The sequence below is a fragment of the Egretta garzetta genome, unplaced genomic scaffold, assembly GCF_000687185.1.
Source record: "Egretta garzetta isolate BGI_Z169 unplaced genomic scaffold, ASM68718v1 scaffold368, whole genome shotgun sequence".
In the NCBI taxonomy this organism is placed as follows: Eukaryota; Metazoa; Chordata; class Aves; order Pelecaniformes; family Ardeidae; genus Egretta; species Egretta garzetta.
This window is the reverse complement of record NW_009260684.1, coordinates 2,096,232-2,104,017: the sequence shown is the minus strand read 5'-3', so window position 1 is coordinate 2,104,017 and position 7,786 is coordinate 2,096,232.

The following is a 7,786-nucleotide window of genomic DNA, read 5'->3' as shown; positions in this document are numbered from 1 at the left end:
GAGATGAAAAGTGATATCAACAATCCCTGATTTTGCATATACCTGCATTTATAATGCAAAAATAGAAAAGAATACTAGCCTGATATACAGAATATTGTCCAGGAGGTATGGAGTTACATAGTTAAACAGTACACTGGCTGGTATGCTTTTTAGAACAATATCTGTCATTATATTTAATTGTTAAGATGGAAATAAAAGAGAATGGCTTTGTACTCCACCAGTGACGTGTATTTTGTGATTTAGGACAAATCACTTTCAATGGAATTAATTTTCCTTGAGTTCAGTTACCTAGACGAAGTTGTGCATATACTCTAAGAGTAGATCAAGTAGCTTTATCTGTAGCTGATGAAAGAACAGGGGCTCTTTCAGCAGGCAAGGATTCATTTTGTTTAAGCAGAGCATTCAAACCAGGAATAAGTCACTCTCCAGACACATCTGCATGTTGACTTGACTATCTTAAACCAGATCCCTAATTTTCAGATAGTAAAGCTGAGTAAGATGAATCTCAAATTCAGCATCCCTAGTCTTCTGTGCCACCATAAGGCAGATAGTACATGAGACTCAAATATGCTCCAACCACCAGCTCCCAGTCTGGATCTAGCATACAGTATGTGCTTGTTCAGATAATACATTGTAATATAGCACCACAGATTCTCAACTTTTTAGTTCAGGCTACAGAAAAATGCTGTCTGATGGACCTACTGCCTCATAGTATGCTTAAATACGTCCAGATACTGTAAAGTATGAACTGGACACTGGGGTAAATGAGAAAAAAAATTGTCATCACACTTCTCTGGAGGATCCCTCACAGAGGTACCCCAAAACTGCTATCAATGCTTCAAAATCGTATGAACTGTATCACCCTGATATTTTGATGGAAGCATTTTGAGTTTCTCAGTACAAGATTATAGTACTCTAATAGGTCAATAGCCTTTCACAGTACTTTAAAAGCTGCAGTTATAGCTGAAGATTGACTCTAATAGTAGGTTAGGAATAAGTTCACTATTTTTCAGATTTATGATGTTTTTCTGAATTACAGTCTAAATGGTATTTTTGGGCTCTATAGCTGTGCTAAAAAAGACACTATGTACAGCAAATATAAAGAGTCACATAAAAGCTCCAGGACACATTACCCCAGTTCTTCCTAGAGCCCTCTAAACTGTAAATTAGCTTTGTGTTTATCCTGGGCTCTTTCTCATGCAATTTTTATCATTAATGCTACAACAGTAGATTATAATACTCCACAGAATGCCTAGATAGTTGACAATTGAAATGTCTGTAGTCCACCTACACCAGTGCTTCTCACATTGAAACCGTCAGCAGAGCAGAACTAATGACAGCACCCATGAGATGTATTGGAGGGAAGGCGGGGGGAACAAAGAACTCTAGCGTAAACAGGCCCTGCTGAATTACTCCCCTGACTTTACATTATTTAAAGGGACATGCTGCTAGTACAGAAGCTAGCTGTTTAACTCTTGGAATCCTGTACCTTGGCCTGCTTTCAGAGAACATTCAAGGCCAGGTTGGATGGGGCTCTGAGCAATCTGATCTAGTTAGCAGTGTCCCTGCTCACTGCAGGGGGGTTGGACTAGATGACCACTAGTGGTCCCTTCCAACCCTAAACATTCTATGATTCTATGATACCTTACAAAGCCAGATGGGTGATAAACCCCATGCTAGACAGGAAAAAATCAGGAGCAAAGGCTATAAAATACAGTGGGGTGGGAGTACGGCAGAAGCAAAGAGGCGGGATAACAGGCAGCATTTCAGGCAAAATCCAGTGCTGCACAGCTTGAAGAATGGGGGAAATTCCCAGGGTCCACACCACTTTTCACCCCACATTTGGCATTGCTGTGGGCGGCTGAGCAGAGGGGCGCAGGGCTCTGTGCCCGGCTCGGCACAGCCACCGAGGATTTCCTCCGTAACCTCGTTATTACCTTACATTTCTCTACACTTAACAGCCTAAGCCTCTTATCTTCCACATGCTCTGAGTCTATGCAAATAGCACTAATAAAAGCAAAGGATTCTCATTATAGCACAAATCTCTTCTCAGAGCATGGTTGTGGCCTTTTTTTCCTCTAAGCACCAGGAAACAGCCTGGGAAGACAAAGCAGCACAGCCTCAGAGGACAAAAAAAATGCCAAGACCAGCTAAGATGCAGCAAGTAGAGCCTTTTATTTGTCTCCTCCAAGGCCAGCAGCTCCATCCCTTGGAGTTCAAGTTCACGTTCAGAGGGATTCCCAGAAACCAACTAAGCCTGGTGGGTATGTTCGAGTAAACACGTCCCCACTCCTACAATTTAACTTTCAGATATGGAAAAAGAAAAAGGAAAAAAAAAAAAAAAAAGAGAGAAATCAAGCAGAAGCAGCCTGTACTGTCTCGGTATCCTAAGTCCCAAAGGACAGGCAGTGAAGGAATCCAGTTTTCTCCACGTACTTCCCGCTACCAGCCGTGCATCGCTGCCACAGAAGTTGTTATCCAGCACGATGTTACCTCTGACACTTCAGCTTTGCATCTGCTTTCTGCAGGTCTGATCTTGGCCTTTAACCTGTGTACTACCTCTCCACCTTTGATCAAGCATCTGGCGAGGCTTAAGGACAATTTATGTACTATGATCGTACTCCAGTGCTAAGCAGATGGGGAATAAAGAAATGTCAACCCGCAGATAAAGGAGGGGATTGGGAATCAAACCCTGGATTCTCTTCCCAGTTGTGAACCAGGGGATGAGGTGTCTTCTCTCAGTCCCCTCTTTTCCCATGTAGGAGCCTATAATGCCGGTGTCACAGGCCATGCATACATGAGACACAGGATGCCTTGAAAGACAGAGATCTTCATACAGGATAAAGTCACGTCAATAGGTGCCTGCTACAAAAAAATACCATCCCTCAAACTTTTGACTTTCTGCTACTCTCCCAGTATTTTCACAGCTCCTGCCCTGAACTTTACTAATTTAGCACTAATTTAACAGTATCCCTGCTAACTTCAAACCCCACCAGAGAGAGGGTTTGCTCTATATTTAGCACGAGTGACACAAGGTAGGAGGAGAAAAGGGGATAGCAAACACAGAAATAAAACAAGAAAACAGTCTATAAGCACCCAGTGTTATCCTGAAAGCTCTTTCGGTAACAGAGATATTTAACCGCTGGTTAATACACCCTAAAAGACACAAACCTGCCTTTTCCACAGGTTATCAATACACCGTGCTCTGCAGCCTCTTCGGGGTCAGACGTTCACCACGTTCTCTGCCCATCAGTCAGCATTGTGATAATCAGATAGTGACAGGCTCCAAATAACTACCTAAGCTGGATTCCAGGAAAGTTTTGCACAGATTAAAAAGGACATAACAGCTCCTTGTCAGTTAAAGAGGCCAGCAGGGATTTGCGAGCTGTTGCACCGGTCCCTTCCCGCATCGCTACAGCCTGAAGCTCCGCATGGACTCTGGGAGGGCGGCAGGGCTCTGCCTGGCAGCCCCCATCCTGCTCAGGGTCTGCAGGGAGATGGCAGCACACCAGGGACCCTCCAGATCCCAACGCCGCCGAGACTGCTCCTCCACCACCACCCCGGGATGCTCAGGGCAGCTGCGTTGAAACCTTGCAAACACCCACAGAGCAATTCAGCAGCCTTTGCAGAGAGGAGTTGCAGGCTGACAGATGTAATACAAAGTATTTCCTAACCCCCTGTTCATTTGCAGTAACCCTGTAGAAATCGCAAAATAAAGGTCTTGGCAATCACAGGACTGGCCCTGGCCCTGCACTTCCACTGCCTGCAAGCGGCCAGCAGGATGGGTGAGCCTGAACAGAGCAGCCAGGCCAGCACGCCAGCCTGAGGATTGTATACAGGCCAGTGTCCGAGGGATATGCAAATGCAATGATATCAAAAAGAAACCTATATTCCATAGAGATTATTTTCCCCTTCTTCCCTCCCTTCCGTCAGCACTGTCAGGCGTCCCCACGTTCACCTGCAACCTCCCAGAGAAACCAGCCCCAGCTATTTCACATCCTACTTCGGCTGCAAACAGCATGAACATCCAAATAGTCCTGTTAACATCAACTAGATTAATAGAGATCACACAAATATTTCAAAGTACACCGGCATGCATATTCATCTTTATCTGGATAAGGTGCAAAACCGGCAAAGCCAAGCCCACATCTAATCAGAAATGCTCTGTTTGAAAGCACCAAGCTGCCCTTCACACCACACCAGCCAGCATTTGCTCTCCTCCTTTTTTACCTCCCTTTCTTTTTTTTAAAACACTGTGACTCTTCAAAGAGAATTTTCCACACTTTGGACACACGCTGTGTTTAAAGGCTTGGGAGGCCTTTTTAATTTGAAAAAGGCACCACTGAAAACAGAAACACTTGAAAGGAAAAGCACTCAGGAAATATTAATACGAAAGAGGTGGGATCCATGTGTTTTCCTTTGAAAAGTTCTAATATCTGAAAGCTCAAACATACCTTGATAGACAACAGCAGGTCAACCAGGATGTATGACAGGACATTTCTGTTGGCCACAGGTTCTTTTTTCTTCCTTTTTAAATAAATATGCAATGGTTTAAACTCCAGAGACTACTTACAATCCATACTTAATAAGATTGTCATGTCTGAACAACTGATTATGCAGGCTACAAATAAGCAAGGATGTATTTAATTATCTGAAATTACAGGGGGAGGGGGGTTGGCATTTTTTTAACACATAGTTGGATGTTTTCTTTTTTGAAAGATCTAAAGCCAATTTGCAGTGTAAGAGTCAGGACCAGTCCGGTGTCAGTGTCCACTCCCTCCCTGGAGTGGAGGGATGCAAGTATTTACGAAAAAAACTTCACAAAAGTATTAGCTTCAAAATTAAGGCTCTAAATCTAAGTCAAAAGCATCCACCTCAAAGCACAGGATGCAGCCATTTGCGCTCACCTGAAATATTTTCTAGTTAAAAACGCAAACCACTGTGGCAACCTGGAATGCACCCAGATGAGATGGTGGCCAGACCCTTGGGCTCATGAGTTAGATTTTGCATAAGGTTTCATTTCATTGACTACAAACAACCAGGTCTTCTCCTTGGCTCTTTTGCTGACCAGGTCAACCAAAACTTGGCACCTTTACTGGCAACATGAGGCCCTTTCCCCAAACCTCAATGGCTGGGAGGCACCTGGATGTCTCCTGCTCAAGGACCAGACCAACACTAGCTCTGCTCAGTTTCTGAGACGCAACAAGATGTTAGACCAAAGATACAGCCCGTGTTGTTGCTCCACCACACATGTGCTGACCTGCTTTGAGGAAGAGCTTGGGAGAAAAGGAAGAGCAGGAAAAAATGAAAATCCAGTTATTCACAGTTTCCTTCTGGATTCAAAACGTTATTTCAGTGAATGTCAGGTCACGCAGGACTTTCAAGGCTGAAATGCTTTTGTATCTCAAGTATCCCCCTACTGCCTTTCTCATGCATTTAAACCCTGAAATGCTATTCCCAACAACATGTCAACAGTTTCTTAATATTGCTGAAACCCCAAATTTACACCAGCTATTTTCTTACATTTCTCCAGTGTCCTTCCAAACTAACACAAAACACCTACCGCCTGATGAGTCCCACACTCAGAGAACAATGAAGGATTCCCCCAGCATGCTGCGAAGGACAAATTCCACATCTCGCACTGCCTCAAAAAGCCGCAATCATTCACATTGCCATCAGGAAACATGGCATGCCTTCAGCTTCCGAAATCATGCTGCACTCTTCATATTGCATCCCATTAGCTCCGAGATAATAATGACAAGGAGCAGCACTGACATAACACTTCTATTCTTGGAGCACAAAACACTTTATGAACCCATGCAAACATCATTAATGCAATTTTGCAAGTGGAAAGTGCATGGAGAGCTTTAGTTATTTATTCCTAAAGTCCTACAGAGAGTGAAGTGGAGGAAAGTTGTTCTTTTAACCCAGTCCCATGGTGTGTTTAGGTGCAGAAGAGCCAACAGCGGAGCTCGCTGCTCAGTTGAGGCTGGCTGGCTAGAAGGTGTGAAAGTTTCACTCTCTCTCCCATATTTCATTTGCCACTTTGGAGCCAGCCAAAGCCAGCAGCAGATGCAGTTTGAAAGCTCCTATGAGAGCATCCAACCCTTCTCAGAGATGTCATGAGCATCCAAAAAAACCAAACCCGCCCAGGAGAGCTGCAGGGGCTGTGTTTCCTCCTTGTGAGCCTGGAAAACGCTCCCTCAATGTGAAATACTAATTAGCAAAGGTGCATGAGCAGGATTCTGCCAGGGTCCATACTCCTAGGGTCCACACTCCTAGGGTCCATACCCAGCTGACAACTCAACCAAAAGTTAAGCCCATTGCTTCCCAGGGCTGAGATCCAAGTAGCACCCTCAAGCAACAGCTCATCATGCAGCTAAAAAATTACAGGCTTAAATGTCACCAGGACATTTCTCCAGAAATGCCCTGGGTGAGAAGAGTGATGGACTAAGTCAAGAAGTCGTCTCCTTGATGCTCTGGACTAAGCAACCTTTCTGCAGCTGAGCTCTCCCATCTCCATGGTGGAACAGAGTAACATCAAAGCAAACAAGCTAGAAGAATACACAGGATTAAAGAGGAAATAATATTCCCCAAACAAATGGGGATGTGTGATTTCTGGCAGTGCGGACAGAGGGTATTTTGTTCTTTCTCCAGGAGAAACATCTAGATGCAAGTTGGTCTGCAGAAGAGCAGGAAAAGTCACTGTGCCCAGCGCCGTGAGGGGACTTCCCAGGCATATCAATTATTAACTTTTTGTTAATGCATGACAAATACATAACATTTGTATACACATCAGCATGAAACATATTAATGCATTAGCCTTGGCAGGAACATAACAGCAATTTAAGCAAGCACAGAGAATGCCTGTACGGCAGAGAAAACAACAACCAAAAATCATAGCAATAAATACATTGGGGGGAGAGGGGGCAGGGGAATGAAGTAAGATCTGTAAGGCCAAGCACACCAGCTAAAACACAGTTTGAATTAACAATACAGAACTGAAGAAGGGTTCTCCAGGGGTTGAGCAAACAGCCTGGCTAGCGGCTTAAATAGTATAGGCTGTGCAATTTATTTTTAAGCCAATAAAGAAAAACAAATCTGCTGCCCAAATACATGAGAACACATTTATACACTTAGAGCAGCAGCTCAAGCTGACAAAATTGGAGCTAAATATTAGGCACACCAGGCACGCAAACAACACCTCCCTGTTTCCTATCATTTGGTCTCCCTATATTGGGCGTCAAGATGAGGTGACATGGAGATGTCACTCCCCAGGTTGTACTCCTGGGCGCTGTCCTCGTTCAGGGCTGGGCTGCATGACAAGGGCAAGGATCGCTGGGTAAAAAAACTGGCTGGATGGCCAAGCGCGGAGAGTTGTGGTCAACAGAGTTAAATCCAGTGGGCAGCTGGTCACAAGCAGTGTCCCCCAGGGCTCAGTTCTAGGACCAGTCTTGTTTAACATCTTTATCAATGACCTGGACAAGGGGATCGAGTGCACCCTCAGTAAGTTTGCAGATGGCACCAAGCTAGGCCGGAGTGTCAATCTGCTCAAGGGGAGGGGGGCTCTGCAGAGGGACCTGGCCAGGCTGGATCCATGGGCCAAGGCCATCTATAGAAGGTTCAACAAGGCCAAGTGCTGGGACCTGCACTTGGGTCTCAACAACCCCAGGCAACACTACAGGTGTGGGGAAGAGTGGCTGGAAAGCTGCCCGGCGGAAAAGGACCTGGGGGTGTTGGTTGACAGGCAGCTGAATATGAGCCAGCAGTGTGCCCAGGTGGCCAA